The sequence below is a fragment of the Pecten maximus genome, chromosome 1 (assembly GCF_902652985.1).
Source record: "Pecten maximus chromosome 1, xPecMax1.1, whole genome shotgun sequence".
Lineage (NCBI taxonomy): Eukaryota > Metazoa > Mollusca > Bivalvia > Pectinida > Pectinidae > Pecten > Pecten maximus.
Genome location: NC_047015.1, coordinates 49,371,725 through 49,393,430, shown reverse-complemented (window position 1 = coordinate 49,393,430; position 21,706 = coordinate 49,371,725). Strand labels below are relative to the sequence as shown.

Below are 21,706 nucleotides of genomic sequence, written 5' to 3'. Positions count from 1 at the left end.
ACCGGCAGCTTACCACGCCAGACTTGTTATCACTCTCTCCCTGCCTCGATACGCTCCTCTTCTTCTCTATCTTATGAGCTCCAAACATCAAACAAGACTGCCAGGTTTCGAAAAAATGTTTAGGTTTAAATTATTTCATTATTAAACGAAGCTGTCTTTAATGAAAAGCGTTAATGGTAAATGTTGTAGGTGCTGTGTAATTGGCCTTGTCACTTGCTTGGCATGGTATCTTTCTGGGGTACATCCTTTATTGAATGAAAAACTAATAAAAGCCAATTGCAAAAAAAAGTTACTGCTATTTTCAACTATTTAAATATTGTTAGAAAAATATTTGATTAACTTTAGACCAATTTTGAGACTTAGCGTGTGTGCGTATGAGTTTTCGTTTCAATAGATGACGTACGATTTCTTGATAGATGCAATGTTCGGGCTGCCGTATTTCAGTCAGCGATAGGTCAAATATCATGTTGATGCTATTTGCCTGTTTATTCTAAAAATGAAAGTCTGGATTTAGGACTACTTTCTTTGTAAACTTGCGCGGATTGACACGCCGGTTTTTTCGTTATCAGTGCTTTGGTTATCAGTGAGATCTGTGTTACGCGTGTAACTGACACGTCAAGTGTCTTATCGCCCGAACTGTGTACCGACAGACTTTTCCCTTCCGACAAAAATGTCGGTTTCTCCTTTAACACGTTCCTTCCAAAATACATAGCAACATCCATTCAATATCCGCCAGGCTTTTTAGCTTTTATCTCGGGTACTGACAAGTTATATGGTCTGATCTTGTTATGGTACAGGTGTGTAATCTGGAGTGTTGACACGGTCTGATCTTGTTATGGTACAGGTGTGTAATCTGGAGTGCTGACACGGTCTGATCTTGTTATGGTACAGGTGTGTAATCTGGAGTGTTGACACGGTCTGATCTTGTTATGGTACAGGTGTGTAATCTGGAGTGTTGACACGGTCTGATCTTGTTATTGTACAGGTGTGTAATCTGGAGTGTTGACACGGTCTGATCTTGTTATGGTACAGGTGTGTGATCTGGAAAGTTGACACGGTCTGATCTTGTTATGGTACAGGTGTGTAATCTGGAATGTTGACACGGTCTGATCTTGTTATGGTACAGGTGTGTAATCTGGAGTGTTGACACGGTCTGATCTTGTTATGGTACAGGTGTGTAATCTGGAATGTTGACACGGTCTGATCTTGTTATTGTACAGGTGTGTGATCTGGAGTGTTGACACGGTCTGATCTTGTTACGTTACAGGTGTGTAATCTGGAGTGTTGACACGGTCTGATCTTGTTATGGTACAGGTGTGTAACCTGGAATGTTGACACGGTCTGATCTTGTTATGGTACAGGTGTGTAATCTGGAGTGTTGACACGGTCTGATCTTGTTATGGTACAGGTGTGTAATCTGGAGTGTTGACACGGTCTGATCTTGTTATGGCACAGGTGTGTAATCTGGAGTGTTGACACGGTCTGATCTTGTTACGGTACAGGTGTGTGATCTGGAAAGTTGACACGGTCTGATCTTGTTATGGTACAGGTGTGTAATCTGGAATGTTGACACGGTCTGATCTTGTTATGGTACAGGTGTGTAATCTGGAGTGTTGACACGGTCTGATCTTGTTATGGTACAGGTGTGTAATCTTGAATGTTGACACGGTCTGATCTTGTTATGGTACAGGTGTGTGATCTGGAGTGTTGACACGGTCTGATCTTGTTACGTTACAGGTGTGTAATCTGGAGTGTTGACACGGTCTGATCTTGTTATGGTACAGGTGTGTAACCTGGAATGTTGACACGGTCTGATCTTGTTATGGTACAGGTGTGTAATCTGGAATGTTGACACGGTCTGATCTTGTTATGGTACAGGTGTGTAATCTGGAGTGTTGACACGGTCTGATCTTGTTATTGTACAGGTGTGTAATCTGGAGTGTTGACACGGTCTGATCTTGTTATTGTACAGGTGTGTAATCTGAAATGTTGACACGGTCTGATCTTGTTATGGTACAGGTGTGTAATCTGGAATGTTGACACGGTCTGATCTTGTTATGGTACAGGTGTGTAATCTGGAATGTTGACACGGTCTGATCTTGTTATGGTACAGGTGTGTAATCTGGAGTGTTGACACGGTCTGATCTTGTTATTGTACAGGTGTGTAATCTGGAGTGTTGACACGGTCTGATCTTGTTATTGTACAGGTGTGTAATCTGAAATGTTGACACGGTCTGATCTTGTTATGGTACAGGTGTGTAATCTGGAATGTTGACACGGTCTGATCTTGTTATGGTACAGGTGTGTAATCTGGAGTGTTGACACGGTCTGATCTTGTTATGGTACAGGTGTGTAATCTGGAATGTTGACACGGTCTGATCTTGTTATAGTACAGGTGTGTAATCTCGAATGTTGACACGGTCTGATCTTGTTATGGTACAGGTGTGTAATCTGGAGTGTTGACACGGTCTGATCTTGTTATGGTACAGGTGTGTAATCTGGAGTGTTGACACGGTCTGATCTTGTTATGGTACAGGTGTGTAATCTGGAGTGTTGACACGGTCTGATCTTGTTATGGTACAGGTGTGTAATCTGGAGTGTTGACACGATCTGATCTTGTTATGGTACAGGTGTGTAATCTGGAGTGTTGACACGGTCTGATCTTGTTACGGTTCAGTTGTGTAATCTGGAATGTTGACACGGTCTGATCTTGTTACGGTTCAGTTGTGTAATCTGAAATGTTGACACGGTCTGATCTTGTTATGATACAGGTGTGTAGTCTGGAATGTTGACACGGTCTGATCTTGTTATGGTACAGGTGTGTAGTCCGGAATGATGACACGGTCTGATCTTGTTATGGTACAGGTGTGTAGTCTGGAGTGCTGACACGGTCTGATCTTGTTATGGTACAGGTGTGTAATCTGGAGTGTTGACACGGTCTGATCTTGTTATGGTACAGGTGTGTAATCTGGAGTGTTGACAAGGTCTGATCTTGTTATGGTACAGGTGTGTAATCTGGAGTGTTGACACGGTCTGATCTTGTTATGGTACAGGTGTGTAATCTGGAGTGTTGACAAGGTCTGATCTTGTTATGGTACAGGTGTGTGATTTGGAACATTGAAAAAGTATAATGTTATTATGCTATATATGTGTCATCTGGAGTGATGTCTGGTCGTTTTATGGTACATGTTTGCGATTTGAAGTGTATATGGTATATCAGGGGCCGCGGGGCCGAGTGGTTAAGGTGTCCCGACACTTTAACACTAGCCCTCCACCTCTGGGTTGCGAGTTCGAAACCTACGTGTGGCAGTTGCCAGGTACTGACCGTAGGCCGGTGGTTTTTCTCCGGGTACTCCGGCTTTCCTCCACCTCCAAAACCTGGCACGTCCTTAAATGACCCTGGCTGTTAATAGGACGTTAAACAAAAACAAACCAAAAACCAACATATGGTATATATTATTTACATGTAATGACGATGAAAAATATGACGATCAATCGAATACGCTTTGTCCTCTACAGTCTCGGAAAGGTGCGTTAAAGTGCATTTATAAGCCGCTAAAATGAACAATCCAATCTAATGGAATGGTCAATGATAAACAATAACACCTCTTCTGTCATTGAATTCGTATCTATATTTAAAGAATAGTAATTGAATTTCATTATCAAGAAATCATTTGTAAAGAAAAGAAACGGTCAGACAATTGTCCACTTTTGACGTCACTCGCACGAGTCGATACGTAACACTGGCGACAGTCATTAAGTACTGTCTATATTAGGAGCTTTGTATATATAAATGTACTTCCTGTGGACGTTGGTGGATTTTGATAAGCAAGATTGTGATGGTACTCTTTATGTCATCAATTTTAATGTCGTATTGACAAGCTTAGCGAGGTAAACATGAAAAGGCCGAGCGTTATTGGTGGCCAGTGTTACTATTGTCCGTGTCCGCTAATAAGTTACGTTTATCTGAGCTTATAACATCGATCAGGGACTAGTCCCTAGCGACAGAGCACTGTCTGTACCCAAACACCTGTCCTGTATCAGTCACCCTACCTCTCCTCTTAGACCTACTGTCATGTTCTCGCGAACTTAACCAATACCTGTATATCAATATTTACATCCATGCATGATGAAATTCGTATACCAATACTTATAAATATAGGCCGTCAATTTGACATTACGTGGACTGGTGAATAGACAGGTAAGAAGGTGGATTGGTCTGAATATCAGGGGAAACAATATATTGACCTCCACTTCAACCCCACCCACACACATACACCTCCTCCCACACCCCACATCAACACCTACACACATACACCCACACCCAACACCCAACCCCCTTGCTGGAGCTATAGAGAAAAGACAGATTTTGAGATCACAATAAACATGTTCTTAATGCTTTAGACTAGGTTTTGGCGACATAAGAACTAAATCAGACCTTGTCATTTCCGTGTAGTCGAAACAGAGATCGAGGACGGCCGTGTGAGCACCATGTACCCTTTTTTTAATTGTGGCGATGACTGTTAGTTTATCGATGACGTACAAACCTCATTACGACTGTACGATTCTCGCCAGACAACAAAGGTAACGGCAGATTTCCGCATGCAATAGCCCTTCTCTGACGAATATCAATGATATTGTTTTGACATTCATGCTGAGGCTCGCCAGTTACTAGTACTACTTGAAGATATCGTTAGACATCGTTGAAGGCTCCAACATGAGACAAACCTAATTTATGTTTCCTCTTTCGCCATAACTACATCTTTTCACCCACTCGGCTAGGGACGACGTGTTGAGAAGCTGAAGTTCGTAGTAACCGCGCAGCACGAGAGTTGGCACTATTTTGCCTGACGTAGGAATATCGGCACGAAACTTGCACTACTTTTCCCCTTACAGTATGATTCTTTTAAAATCTAATCAACACGATCCTATAGCTTTATGTTTACAATAGGTGTAATGTCTGTACAAGTTTTAAAAAAAACAAAACGTAGAAACACAGAAAAAGCTGGAAAAAAAACACACAAACACACATAGAAGTTAAACGTTGAATCATGAAAATGCGAACTAGACCGACGCAATAAGAAAACGAATGGAGCACGATTTGTTTGTTTTACAATTAAATATCGTGTTAATGTGACAGGTGCGAGACTAAACAAAGAAGTATGCCTTTATTGTCTTATTCCGTCAGAGCTACTGATTATTTGTTAATCATCGTTAGTTTGTCTGTCTTCACGTAAGCACGTGCGTTCCACTTAGAGAACAGTCTTTAAACCGCTACATTGTATACTTATAACATTGTGTACAGTCACTGTCTATTAGCGATAGTTCCTCATGTCATACTATTGGTTATATGTACTAGATTATCCCCAGTATTGTCTGCACTCCCTTTTAGTGTAACAATGTTCTCATTGTTTTCTACGTTCTTTAATTTACATGACAATGGTCAGATATTGTAAAGGTTCTCCTAGAGTATGTTCCTATTATTGTATGTGCCCTCCTAGAGTATTACAATGTTCGTATTATTGTATGCGCCCTCCTAGAGCATTACAATGGTCCCAGTATTGCATCCGTTCTCCTTCAGTTACAATGTTCCAAGTATTATATAGGTTCTACTTTAGTATTACAATGCTCCTATTATTTTATGTGCCCTCCTAGAGTATTACAATGCTCCTATTATTTTATGTGCCCTCCTAGAGTATTACAATGTTCCTATCATGGTATGCCTTCTCATAGAGTATTACAATGTTCCCATAATTCTATATATACACGTACATACTAATATTGTCTCTATCAGTATAAAAGTGTTCTCAGTATTGTCTTGATTCCCTAATAGTATAACAATGTCTGTAGTTTCATATCTGTTCTCTATTAGTATTGCAATGGTATATTTTCTTCTAGTGCTGTGTGTGTGTGTGTCTTTATTTGCCTGGTATATATGTTTTCAAATTACTGATGCAGTGCTCATTACCCTAACTAATGAGACAGAGACCGATAACTATCTGTACACATATGTACTGCCAATGACTATTACAATATCGATATCACCGACAAAGTCTTTTGCATAATGCAATATGCATGTACGTCGCATAGCCCTGACTAACCACTACTCACCATAGCATGTCTGTATGCCATATAATACCTCTAAAAGCTGTCTTTTGCAATTTCCAAAATGCTGTTTTCGTAGTTTATTTTAAAAGAGTTTACCCATAAAGTGTCATGTCGAAGGAGCGCTTTTGGGTGGACGTCTATATGTGATTCACCGGTTACGACTAGCTAGTGATTCACATGTTGTTTTGCAGTTTGGTGATTCAAGAATATTTACATATTTACTATACTAGTACAAAGATGTATTGAACTCTCGTGAGATTTCACTAATTGTGGCCACTTGTCTCGGCCTGGGCTGTAAACAATTGGATGTCGGAAGGGTTATTAGTGTAAGGTAGAGTCGTGGCGCATTGGCGCATTGTCAGGCATACTTAACCATATTTTAGACCAGAAAATCATATGTTCGGGAACTTCATTACGAAATAGTTTTAGTCATTGAAAGAATTATTGACATTCAGAAGGTCGAAGTCATGATTGGGAAGATTTAGGATTTTGTTGCACTCAGAGTGGATCAGAATATTGGTAAAGTTGTCTTATGGAGTCCAACATCTGATTTGTGTTCTATGTATCATTGGTCAGTTTCCTGATGGCATTAAAGTAAGCCTTTCTTAACATAAAGGTAGCGATATATATAATGAAATGCTGATCAAATCTCCCATGATAAGGAACCGTCTGATCTTATATAAGTTTTGATGAAGTTCATATTCCAGTACAAGAAATACTAACTCAAATTTTGCCTGACATCGTTTTCTGTCAATAAAAGTAAAAAGAAGCATAAAAAACATTTAAGTCACGTTTATTTCATATTTTGAATATGTTATCGACAACTCCAGTTACTATTCATCTCAAGACGACATTCTATTATAGCGTGTGTTGTGTTGTTATGGAGACCATGTCAACAATGCTTCCATCAGTTATTGCTGCCATATCGAATTGTTCTAATCCGACATTTAACAAAGGTATTTAAGTTGCGATTTTATTTGAATCACCAGTTTGGTTTGGTTTATTTTGTTTAACGTCCTATTAACAGCTAAGGTCATTTAAGGACGGTCTCCCGTGCGTGCGACATGCATGCGTGTGGTGCGCACGGGAGCCGTCCTTAAATGGCCTTCGCTTCATTGTTATTCATATTTGTATAATAGTCATTGTCAGTCATACCTGTATAATAGTCATTGTCAGTCATACCTGTATAATAGTCATTGTCAGTCATACCCGTATAATAGTCATTGTCAGTCATACCTGTATAATAGTCATTGTCAGTCATACCTGTATAATAGTCATTGTCAGTCATACCTGTATAATAGTCATTGTCAGTTATACCTGTATTATAGTCATTGTCAGTCATATCAGTATGATAGCCATTACCAGACGTATTAGTATGATAATCATTGTCAGTCCTATCTCTATAATGTGACTACTACACAATAGTTTAAATATCTTCAGAAAGCAACGTCAAAGAGATGTTTTTATTTTTTCAATCTTTCGGAAATTCCCATATCCTATTTATAGAAGAGTAATTCTCCTATTTTTCTCGGAGTCGCTCATGTGTAACATTATATACAATGATTTGTTCGTTATCAGTTCCGCACATCTTTACAAAAGTTCAGTTATTTTCCAAAGTCACATTGTCCTGTACTGTTTAGGAATTGATACACAGTTTGTGTTAACATTACTAAATCATAGGATTGATTACCAACCACGAGGCATACAGTAACCCTGTACATTGCTTGCTTGACCTGACAGGGTGATAAACTGCACTTGTTGGGGAGTTCTATGGGTATATTCTACAAGACCAATTTGACCGTCTCCATTATCATAGAGCTCTGTATGTTGTGAAGTATACCTGGACTGTTATAGCTCCGTTTATACATAATAAATCAAGTTAATGGCAAAAATGCCATTAAAAATATACCTTAGAGCGAGTACCCTCTTCACACACGAATCCCTCAAACAGCACGATGTGTACTAAAGTCTGTGTCAGTCTACCTCTTCAGATCAATGGATATCATTGTGTTAGTATATCCATCTGATTATCTCCCGCATCGCACACCCACATTGTTTTCTGGGACCTTATAAATATGGTACCGCACACGTTTTTTACTTAGACATAATTAAAGTAACCGCACATATTTTTTACTGAGACATAATTAATGTAACCGCACATATTTTTTACTGTAATTAATGTAACCGCATATATTTTTTACTGAGACTTACAATGTAATTAATGTAACCGCACATATTTTTTACTGAGACATACAATGTAATTAATGTAACCGCACATATTTTTTACTGAGACATACAATGTAATTAATGTAACCGCACATATTTTTTACTGAGACATAATTACTGTAACCGCACATATTTTTCTGGGACCTTATGGGTGGTACCACACGCATCATGTTCCGAGACCTTAGAAATGGTATCTGGTTTCTGGCAAGTTGTAAATATTACTGCACATATTGTTTCTGGGACGTTGTAAATGTTACCGCATACACTGGTTTCTGGCAAGTTGTAAATATTACTGCACATATTGTTTCTGGGACGTTGTAAATGTTACTGCATACACTGGTTTCTGGCAAGTTGTAAATATTACTGTACATATTGTTTCTGGGACGTTGTAAATGTTACTGCATACACTGGTTTCTGGCAAGTTGTAAATATTACTGCACATATTGTTTCTGGGACGTTGTAAATGTTACCGCATACACTGGTTTCTGGCAAGTTGTAAATATTACTGTACATATTGTTTCTGGGACGTTGTAAATATTACCGCATACACTGGTTTCTGGCAAGTTGTAAATATTACTGCACATATTGTTTCTGGGACGTAAATATTACCGCATACACTGGTTTCTGGCAAGTTGTAAATATTACTGCACATATTGTTTCTGGGACGTTGTAAATATTACCGCATACACTGGTTTCTGGCAAGTTGTAAATATTACTGCACATATTGTTTTCTGGGACGTTGTAAATATTACCGCATACACTGGTTTCTGGCAAGTTGTAAATATTACTGCACATATTGTTTCTGGGACGTTGTAAATGTTACTGCATATATTGGTTTCTTGTACGTTGTAAATGCTACTGAAAATATTTTTTGTGACGTTGTAAATGTTACTGCACATACTTTTTCTAAGAAGTATTTTTGTACTACAAACCTTTTTTTCTGGGACGGTGTTAATGTAACCGCACACATTGTTTTCTGGGATGTTGTTAATGTAACCGCACACATTGTTTTCTGGGATGTTGTTAATGTAACCGCACAAATTGTTTTCTGGGACGTTGCAAATTTTACCGCACGCATTGTTTTTATTGGCCTTTGTATCGCCTACTAACAAACATATGTTATTATAATTTCTTATCACATATTAACTTTTTTTACCACACACATACAGCCTTTTGTTTTAATACCAATAATGATGTATCGTTAAATTGTGATTTTTCCCACTTATGTTGATTAATATTTGTTATGTTTTCTGTAGTTCATTTGTTTTACTGCATATCGCCTACTGGTGGAATTTCTTACCCATAAATAGGTTAGTGGTACACAATCCAATAACCATTAACCGTTTGTAAAGATAAGTAAAGGCCATATACTTGCTTATGTTCCAATATAATTAATGTATGAATTATGAAAGAGCTGTGTAGTAAGATTTCTAAATATAAATAAATAAAAATAAGGAATTTGTTTTCTAAATTTAAAATTTCTCGTCAGTGAATGGATGTGTGTGTCTGGAAACAGCCCACCAGTAGACACATGTACAACACGTTGACAGCTTATCAGCTGTGTTGGAAATACCATCAACACGTAGATTTCTTTTCCGAACTAGCAGCAGTTTTTACATTCTTTCTATCTCATATTTATAGAAAGAAAACAAGTTTTGAATACGAATGTCGGCGTGATCTAATGTCTACATCTGTAAGCAGAGCCTGTTTAACAAATTTGTCCGTTACATACAGCAGATGTGCTATCTCACATTCTCGTTTCCATATCTTGTTCATTGTCACTGCGCTGAAAAATATCAATATATAATGTACTACTTTGGTAAACGGGAGTAAAGTTAGGTGGAAGGTAAGCCACGGACAATAATAGACTTTTTGATAGTGATAAATGTGCTGTAGGTATAAGATACGTATGTAAATAGAATTGAAGGGCGTGTAAGAATATTTTTGGCTTCACACAACAGGATCAGTATAACAATAGAGGATACTGACAATACAACTAAATGGTAATTCTAACACAAAATTGATAAACAAGGGCAAAACACAAAACAACAAATATAGATTTGATTGGAGGCCCTTGAACAGTTAAAGGATAATAAGACCAGGTATCCCGGAAGAGTAAGCGTCTTCTGCTTCATCGACAACACCCGCCATACAAATATAGGTCACGGCGACACCTGCCATACCATATAGGTCACGGCGACACCCGCTATACAAATATAGGTCACGGCGACACCCGCCATACAAATCTAGGTCAAATCAGGGTAAGGTCATACAATCTCTAATGAAAACAAGGCTGGTGACAATGGAATGAGTTGACATATGAACAAACTCCATACACACCTGACTTCATATCACACAAAAAAATGTATTATTTCCCAAGAACATCACCATATCGAAGCATATATGTATGATATATTTTATACCATTTGCACTGTGTAGCTATTGCTTGAAAATTGAACTGGCAATATTTAATAAAATGATAATGTCACGTATATTGGATATAACATGTCATGTCATTTCTTTGTATTTTGTTACGTATTGATGAAGCTTAAAACAAGTTTCTGGGGGTTTTATTTGATTTTTTATTTATTAAATTTTTATCATTATTATTTACTTATTCGTTTTAATTATTCATCTATTGCATATTTATATATTTTGTTCCTACTTTGCTCTCGTTATATCGATTTCGATTCAGTATTATAGTTTCATTTCAACGTGGGTATTGTCTGTTGTTGTTAAATATCTATAATCTCTTTTTGTATTTTAAACACATTTTAATTGATAATGCTGAAACTAACATACTTTTATGAAAATATTGGAAACATGACAGAAATGTATATTCGATATAAAAAAAGGCATACTTACATGTTTATTACAATATACTTGGATTAGAAGCTTGAGCTTTTAAGAGGTTAGTGATTTCACAGAGAACGAACACTAATAGTATACCCAAAGGTATTTCCTAGCTATTGCTTGAAGATTGGACTCGTTTGATATTATTTGCAACCCGATAGATATACCAAGAAAAACAAACCGCAGAACCTTGAAGAAACACTTTCTCTACCGAACCAATCTCGGATGAGCTTTCATTATCAATGTTCTTCTGACCTTTTGACCACTGTATTATCAACATTCACTAACAGTGTCCGTACTTATCTCCGACTAATCTGACCCCTGTAATAGAAGCAATCATCTATGGGTTTGTGTAGGGAGTGTATGAGTATATTAAAGTCTGAGAGGGCTTGTATAGGGACTGGTATCAACGCTGCCGGAGTATTCGACAACAGATTCTCGATGACCAGTGTCCGTGCTTATCTTAAATGATTGATTTCCGTAATAGGATCATTTTTCTGCTTAGTTAAATTTGTGAGTTCCTGAATTTAGTGCTCGTGTATATGTCTATGATAAGGTCTGTGAGAGCTGGTGTAGGGATATATCTCAATAATAAGGTCTGTGAGAGCTGGTGTAGGGATATATCTCAACAATAAGGTCTGTGAGAGCTAGTGTAGGGATATATCTCAATAATAAGGTCTGTGAGAGCTGGTGTAGGGATATATCTCAATAATAAGGTCTGTGAGAGCTAGTGTAGGGATATATCTCAATAATAAGGTCTGTGAGAGCTGGTATAGGGATATATCTCAATAATAAGGTCTGTGAGAGCTGGTGTAGGAATATATCTCAATAATAAGGTCTGTGAGAGCTGGTGTAGGGATATATCTCAATAATAAGGTCTGCGAGAGCTGGTGTAGGGATATATCTCAATATTAAGGTCTGTGAGAGCTGTTGTAGGGATATATCTCAATAATAAGGTCTGTGAGAGCTGGTGTAGGGATATATCTCAATAATAAGGTCTGAGAGAGTTGTTGTAGGGACATATCTCAATAATAAGGTCCTTGAGAGCTGGTGTAGGGATATATCTCAATAATAAGGTCCTTGAGAGCTGGTATAGGGATATATCTCAACAATAAGGTCTGTGAGGGCTGGTGTAGGGATATATCTCAATAATGAGGTCTGTGAGAGCTGGTGTAGGGATATATCTCAATAATAAGGTCTGAGAGAGTTTTTGTAGGGATATATCTCAATAATAAGGTCTGAGAGAGCTGGTGTAGGGATATATCTCAATAATAAGGTCCTTGAGAGCTGGTGTAGGGATATATCTCAATAATAAGGTCTGAGAGAGCTGGTGTAGGGATATATCTCTGTGAGAGCTCGTGTAGGGATATATCTCAATATTAAAGACTGTGAGAGCTTGTATAGTTATGTAAGTTTTTATAAACGTCTATGAGTGCTCGTGAAGGGGTATATCTCTATATAAAAATATATGAGAGCTAGTGACTGTATGATATACAGGTTGTTTGTCGATTGGTATCAATTACGTTTTGTGAGATATAGATGAACACTTCGAGGTGCGTTATAATGTTCTCCTGTTTTGCCCTTAGACACACATAGGTGTGAATTTCTTCTTATGATGTTTTAGTTGGAAGCATGTTTAATAAAATGTCTCAAAAATTTCAAACGAGCGTTTCCTGTCGATCGCTGCTTTTTGAGAACGTTTTGGAATATGGCCAATGGTTTAATTTGATGTTTTGCATGATTTACGTATATTTAAGCACATACTTTGGTTACGTTGCGGTCAAACCTTTGGTGTGTTTCACAATGTATTGTTCTTGTTTTCTAAATGGCGCTAGACAACTTGGCGTCCATTTCATAAAATCTTTATCAAAATTATAACAATCAACAGCATGGGTTTGCGCACGTGCTTACCATTGTTCTTGGTTTGTATGCATTGTATTCTTAATTGTTCTTCAATTCCTTATCACTTTTTAGTGATAGGAACGAACTTATTAACAATAATCATTTAATAATTATCCAACTTCATTATCATAATCATTATATTATATTGAAATATCCAATTCAATATATGGAGCATGTAACGAAAAGACAAAATGACAATTTCAGTATCATAATTACTATATAATGTGTGAAAGTTCAAATAGATTTCCTCAAACATCACTGACGAGGACGAAGGAAGGAATCATGATGCAGTGTATATATAAATAATTCTACTTTATCTCTATCTTATCTCAAATTAAAATGTTAAGATGCTTTTTACGTCAATGTCGCTCGTATGATCATTATCAGTTATCAGACTTTCACTTTCAAATTGGTGAATTGGCTCCTCGTTCACATTTAAACATTCTTTCCTTCTGTTTTTGTTATTTTATTCCCAAATATTTTAAAAGAGCAATCCAAATATTTCATAATAGACTTTAAACTATGATTAATTTTCTGCGTAAGCGTTAGCAATTCTTTAAGAGAAAGGATCAGCTCCCTGGATGAAGTGATGAACCCACGTATCACCCCTCTCGATTGGTTGGATTAGGTTATATAACAAGTTTCGAGAGTTTCACACGTACCACATAAGCTGGTAACACACAACTTCCTCTCAACTAGCTTTTATTTGGCACCAGCAAGACATTCCAAAATGTTTTATTTGTTTTTTTCTTTTTTTTTGTTGTTGTCCTAAACTTTCACATTTTTAATAAAACACTAATCACTAGTAGATCGTTATGTTATACGAACCACAGGCAAGCACTTAATATAGTTTCAAACCGGACGGTTATGTATCCTCACCGATGTTAAGTGACGTCAGATATTTGTCACGTTATCTTCACGGTCTAGAAATAAATGTCTCATTTCGTACTGCTTGTAAATTATAGTTACCTCATTAATTTGAAAATAATCCTGTTCAAGTGTGCTTCAAATACAAGGCATGTTAACAAGTTAATGCGATATTTCTAATTCAATTTGAATAATAGAAATAATCCTCATGGGGAAGTGTATTGTCACTTTCTATTTGCAATTATTCTGATAAACATGCTGGTGAAGAGTACGGTTTGTTTGTTTGTTTGTTTGTTTGTTTGTTTGTTTGTTTGTTTGTTTGTTTGTTCAGTGTAAGACTCTGACTGATGGTTAGGTTGAAAATAAAGACTATCTCCGATATTAAACTTCAACTATAGTATTTGAATATCAGGTGATTGGCGACTCTGCATTTGTTTTATTGTTAATGATGCATTTTATTTATTTTTTGATGATACAAATAATTTTAAATTCCTAATCTGGATTCGATATCATTAGAAACGTGCAATGTTCATCTGGAGACAAATAGGAAACAAGGGAAAAGATTACAGTAGTCACCTGCTTGTTTGATCGTCTGAGCACTGATCACACCTCCTGTGCCTGGTCGTCCCTTACACGCACACAGAGTAATAAATGACGACAACTTTGTATCGTACATAGTAATCAGAAGTGTCGACAGGTTTCTACGTTCAGGTATTTTCCATTTTCCGGGGGCGATATAGTTTAGGAAGTCGGGGTTTCTCGAGAGGGACAACGTGCACTTTGATGTTCGTCACATTTTGATTAAGCATATTTAATCAAATAATTGAGTTGAAATGTGTTTCTAATTCAAACTTTTATCATGTTTTTAAATGATTTGATTATCGCCATATACTAGGACGGGAAAAAAACAAAATATGAATTGGGTGTAAGGTACAGCCATAAATGACTTAAATTAGATATACTTGACAATATTAATTTTCAATAAATAATCTGAATTTCTATTTATAACAATTATTATGTATGATGCGTGATATTGACCACATTTAAGACCATGTCTGAGAATCGAACACGTGTCCGCCCACGAACACTCCACCATGGGTCACGCCGTAGTAGTAAATGTGTACACCTCAATACCACTAAACTAATATTGTTCTTGTCAACAGAAACTCAATATCGAGTCACTCAGTTAAAACCACTACACTTGCGATACAGTTAAATATTATAACGACTGATTAAATCTGGACAGTGATATAAACGGGGCTTGTGCTTACACCGACAGTGGGAGGAAAGTAAATACAAGGTTATAAGAAATGAGGGAGGTGTTTTCTAATTAGGGTGCCCAAGATACCCCCTGTGTGAATAACAAAATAAACACACGTGGTATTTGTGAGTTGTATACAATTGAGACTTGTCTTTGTTTAAGTAATGGCTATGCAAGCCACAAGTACTTCTAGATTGTCACAACTCTACATACCTCGCATAGTTATAATAGTCCTTGAATTTAACACTGCAATATAATAAAATGTATAAGACAATGGCGTGCTCGTCGAAGCCTTATCTGTTGTGGCTGGTATGTGGCGGGTTTGGAAGGTGTCGTTGTGTGGGACAAGGTAGGGTGTCTGATCATTGATCCCAGTCTGTGATGGGATTGATCGGATATGTCGATAACTGTCGACTTAAGTGCACGTCAGCATATACAACACAAACCAATAGATCCTCACTGGAGATTCCTTTGGATCGACGTGACGTAACAACCCTAGTCCATCTCGAGACACGCCCCCTTGGTGTGTTACCGACGCAAAGTCAGTGTGGAGTCTAACTCAACTAAAGTAATTACATTGAATTGTTTGAATATTTTGCACATAATTTATCAAAATGGAACATAATATATCGCTTTAACTTCTTCCATTATCTTATGATTTTGATAGCACTGGATGAAATTGGTTATCATAACATAACAAATTGACGTTGCCAAAACACAGGCCATCAGGGAAGAGACTTTTTCCAGAACGGCGTTGAGCCCTTTATCATACCCACATGGGGTTATTAGTTTTTTCGCAGCGGTGTAATTACAAATCAATTGTGGTATGCATCACGAGTTAACAGGACTATGAGTTAACGAGTTAATAGGACTACGAGTTAACGAATTAACAGAACTACGAGTTAAAGACTTAACAGAAATACGAGTTAACGAGTTAACATAACTACGAGTTAAAGAGTTAGTTAACAGGACTACGAGTTAACGAGTTAACAGGACTACAAATTAAAGAGTTAACAGGACTACAAGCTAGCGAGTTAACAGAACTACGAGTTAAAGAGTTAAAAGGAATACGAGTTAATGAGTTAACAGGACTACGAGTTAACGAGTTAACAGAACTACGAGTTAAAGAGTTAACAGGACTACAAGTTAACGAGTTAACAGGACTACAAGCTAGCGAGTTAACAGAACTACGAGTTAAAGAGTAACAGGACTACAAGTTAACGAGTTAACAGGACTACGAGTTGATGAGTTAACATGACTACTTGTAGTTGTCCTGTTCTGGTAGTGGCCCCGAGAAGACAGGGCCTCAGTAATACACCGTATTCTGCCAGCACGGAGTATCGCAGACGGCAAAAAGGCCACTCACACAGTTGCTATTTTACTATATAGGTCAGCTTCTGCGGGTCTCGTCTGGTTGGCGGTGTGGTATCTCATCAGTTGTAATAGTCTACTACGGTCAGACACACGCATCCCGTGAGCGGTGTTCACACTTGACCAATGTAATACAGTAGAGCGACTTTGCGTGGAAATATACATTTAGAACCAGTAACTACAATGAAAGTGTGTAATAATAGAGTCGGCTGGTTGAGTGTCTTGTGGTTTTTCTCGTGTGTATATACAGTATATATGTATGGGATCAATGGGACAACATATTAGGTGGTCTCTGGTCGCTCACCTGTCCACAGTCAGACAAGTGCGCTCAGATCGATCTGTCTGCCTCTGTAGCACGTGCTTCGCTCGCGATGCCTTTCTCTTTTGTGTTGTTTTAATAGAGTGTAGTTGGTCATTTATTAGCGGGGTGTATACAGGTTAGCGGTCTGGCCGCTATCTCCGCAGTTTTATTGGTGTGTAAAGCCCGCATACGTCAGACAGAAGTAAAGGCATTGGGCATCATCAGTTGAAATCACTTTGAATTTTAAAAGTGGCATGACACCAACATACACATTCTGCTATACTGCTTCTCCTAACCTTCACGTGTAATGCCGGCTAAGGACACTCCGGATACATTTTCTACGACTGATGATGGGAACCAAAGATGTCCAGAAAAATCTACTTCACGTGAAGTGGTAAACAAATCCTAGGAAGACACGTGCTAAATACAACACGAGAACACACGCAAAGTGGTAAACAAAGTACTAGAAGACATGTTAGGCGAATTTAAGTGTACTTCGTGTAGTTTTCTGGAGGTGCACGACGGCGAGTGATCCATGGAAATGGAAAATATGTGTTTGAGAAATATGGATGGAAAAGTTATATCATTATCGCCGTGTTATGCACGTGATTTCATTTATATAGATAGGACCCATGTCGAGGATAATTTCATATGTGCTGTGTTGAAGCAGAAAAAGAGCATCTCCGGATATGTATCTTATATAGACGGTATCGAGTTTCCTGTCCAATGCAATTCATGAGAATAGCAGGTAACAATGTTTCTTATTAATAATTATATAGATTAACATGGTAACAAATACGGTATTATTGATTATGGTAATTATTCATTGTTTAAGATTATATATTTCTAAATTAACTTTTCCATATGGTAAAAGTTCATGGCAAATTTACAAAATAATGATAGCATGTAAAAGGCGTTACAAAACTGGTAGCTTTGTTAATCCAGCTATTTATATCCTACAATAACAACTTTTAACAGGGAATACAATAGGCTGTTTCTCTTGGTAATTATATCTTATGATAATAATATGCGATAATGATATGTTAATATTATCATTAGAATATATATATAGCAAAGTTATACCAACACTTGATAAAGATTAAAAAATTCTTTTTTCTCTTGGAATTTTCTATCTTATAATAACATAACAACACTGGCTATAGAACATAACATGTATCATTGTATAATTACTATATATTAATGTATAGTTAATATAATGTATTTTATATAATGTATATAAAATAATAATTGAAATACTCAATGGGGATGACAGGTTTCTTGATTTCACGATATGTATATCTGAAGTTGTTCAAACAAAATGAGAACTTTTTCATATCTAATTTACCAAAATCTTTGAATAATTAGAAAAAAAATAGATCGATGTAGATATATCTATTGTTAGGGAGTGTTGTATTGTTTGTCTACGAGAGGTAAACACCTGGTATTGTCCTGGAGGTTGGAAGCTGGATAGATGGTGGGAATTGAATTTATTCCCGTTCCGTTTACTACTACTAGTTTTAAGCCGTCGTAGGCCTGCTTGTAAGAGAAAGCACGCATACGTCATAAAACGCTTATCACTATATATCATAAACAGAAGGAAACACGTTAGCATATACACGGTTCTTAAATGTTTTATAAAATTTAAACCATATGACATCAAAAAATGAAAAATCACATAAAATTTCTGGGGTCACCACGACGAATGGTACACACAGTCTTAACACCATTGGTTTCTTATCAGGTGGCGACAAGCAAACGAGAATATAACACATGTCTCTAAGAACAAAACCTACACTGTAGAGAGTGCATATGTACATTCAGACAGGATTTGTAACATGTCTTTCCATGATAGGATGTACAATATGACACTTTTATTGACCAACGGCTGATTTATTTTCATAATCAATGCATAAAAATGTCATATTTTTTCTCTTAAAAATTCAGATTTAAGATGAAATTTGACATAAAATCATATGGAATAAAGAAGTAAATATATTATACATATGCTACGTTGATGTTTTAATCTATCTCTTAGACATTTATTACACTTAACTTTTCATATCACATAGATTTTTAATCCAGTCTGATTTTTTCCTGAAATATGTATGCTTATGATTTTTATTTAATGTTTTATCCTTGCATAACAGTGCTGTTATCTTTGCATGACAGCACTGGTGTCGAAGGAATCAATGTTGTTTCCCATTCTGCTTGACATGTCTTTAATTGCGGTGTGTGCTTTTGGGGTTTTTTTTTATTGTTTTTTTTTTTTATTTTTATCAGATATTTACTTCATTATGTTGCCATCTGCGTGTATTTCAGGATCAAATATTTTTTCGTGAATTTACGTTTTCGAATATTGTATTCCATGTAATTTTCGGACAATTTTGAATATTGTTTTATGAATATCTCTTAATATCCCAGGGTTATCTTAAGCGGGGTTGTTTCTCTAAATCCTCATGCGTTGCTTTTAGTACTGGGGTTGCTCCTTACTGGGGTTTCCCTGATTCATCATGCTTTAATTTTAGTACAAGTGTTTCTCTGAATCCTCTTGCGTTGCTTTTATGCTGGGTTTGCTCTTAATCTTCATACGTTCTCATTAATACTGAGGGTTTCTCTAAATCCTCATGCATTGCCATTAGTACGAGGGTTTTTTCTAAATCCTCACGCCTTGCAATAGTTCTGGAGCTTCTCCAAATCATCAGTCGTTTTCGTTGGTACTGGGGTTTCTCCAAATCCCCATGCGTTGCCATTAGTACCAGGGTGATTCTCTAAATCCTTATGCGTTGCCATTAGTACCGAGGGTTTCTCTTAACCATCATGGGTTACTCTTAAATTTATGTGGATTTTCCCCCACTGGGTCATCATGTCTTTCCTTCAATGTTAGCATGTCGTAGATGCCCTGCATTGTTGTTTGGGGTTATGTCTTTAATCACATGCAACCCTTGTGTTTGTTCGGAGTTTCACATGGAATCATGTGTACCCTGTAATGTCGGGTCATGTTTAAATCACCGAGTGTTGTCCTTTAATTCTTAACTTCATACATCCTCTTACATTTTTACTAAACAAAACACTTTCCTATAAACTCCAAACACCCGTAGTTCCCACACAAAGCATTTCGGTAACATATTTTTCCAGTCGCAGAGACTACAGTTAAATTAACGTTTATGATGCATTAGGCAGTGCAATTGAAACATTTATATAAAAAAAATAAACGTTAATAAAAGGGATTCTAGTTGATGAGGATCTGTATACAAGAGGAGGTAACATGCTTTCTTAGTTTATTACCGGTATGAAGTACATCGTGGTTTCGCTAAAGTGGGGACACGCCCTCGTCTCTTTACCTAAAGACAAAGTAAGACTCTCTAACATAGGATCAAAATTGCTCTAATTTGAAGACGATCTCTTCTGGAACGCATGCGTTGGAACTATGTCTATATATCATCATTTCTACGACGGCATGCATGCAATATAAAGTTTGTAAAACGCATAACTGAAATTATTTTCTATATTTGTTTTCTTTATTTCAAACTGATGTACGAATACATATATATTTTGGGGGTTGGTTCTATCACATCTTCAGAAGGACCAAGCCAGTTGCGCGGAAGTGTTGACGGAGCCACTAGCAGGGCCCATTAGCGCGGTCTTTGTGGATGGCCTATAATGAAAACCAAACTCATATCATAGCAGGGTCGTTTAGGAGTTTTTGGGGAGAGAAATAATAGTGAATTAACCCAAAGGCATCGCTTATAATCTCAAAACAAGGTCAAGTTAATATAGGGGACTCATGGCACCGGTCCACACAGACGAAACCTGTCTACAAGTCTAGCCTCAGTTGTCTATTGGTTTTTATCTGCTATACTTTTTTATTTTCTATTTCCTTGCCATCTTAATGAAAGCTTAGGAACAATTTCTACTTATCGTCTACTGGCGTTATCACCTGCCTTATTTTTAGATGTGTGATAAGAAGGAGGGAACCCCCGCCCCATTAGGTAGTAGGCTTCTCGTCAGCCGTACAGACGTGGATCCCGTGTCAGGACCAGAGATAACTCCCCTCACAAGCTTCCCGACACCTAACTACTGGTATCAGTGTTACGTCCATGGACTCAATTAAATGGGCAACCATATCCAAGAAATATTCCATTTCCATATTGTTTGACTTTGAGCCATAATGATTCGTTGCTAAGTCGTAGATTCAGATTGCAAAAGTTTAAGGTAATGCCCTATCTGTACATTAAGCACTTGCGCTGTGGATATAAAACTCCAGTTTTTGAAGTTGGTTATCCTAATTCTAAGGGTTTCTGTCTCTTTTTTTTTCTTTTTTCTTTTCTTTTTTTCTTTTTTTCATGTTTTATAATTAAGTTGATATCTATTTTTGATAATTCGTGTCAATATAAACGATTATGTACTTTATAAATATCAAATATATTTATTTCATTCTGTCCGTGTTAGTTTCCACGGTACGGCGGAGATACTCATTTCTCTATTCTACAAGGACCAGGTGCATTTCCTCGTTAAAATATGGAAGGCTGCCGAGAACGACGAAGATTTCATCCTCGGTTTCAGCCCTGCTGTCGGGCCATCTATACACGCGCGTTGTATTGTTGACCACACACGTGCACAAACACGAGTGGTTTAATTTACAATTTAGTGTAGCAATATGTTAGTTACGGGACGTCTTTTACAGTCCATTTACTAAAGAGATCAATTCCGACTGATCGCTATGCCTACAATCAGCCTCACACAGCACAAGTCGAATTTAAAGATACCCCACAAATACATTTGAACCAATCGTGATTTCAATGTTTATAAATATATTC

General features: G+C 37.2%; 1 protein-coding gene across 2 annotated transcripts in view; it reads left to right on the top strand.

Annotated features, from left to right (window-relative positions):
• The window catches only part of LOC117336794 (protein NDNF-like), a 60,220-nt gene that overhangs the window by 18,552 nt on the left and 19,962 nt on the right, over positions 1-21,706 (top strand). The window contains exon 1 of one of the 2 annotated variants that reach the window (XM_033897451.1): positions 16,633-17,637. The exons of the other annotated variant lie outside the window; for it this stretch is intronic. The gene's annotated coding sequence lies outside the window, so the exon portion shown is untranslated. Of the gene's footprint in view, positions 1-16,632; positions 17,638-21,706 lie in introns of those variants that run through there. 2 annotated transcript variants of the gene reach the window in all.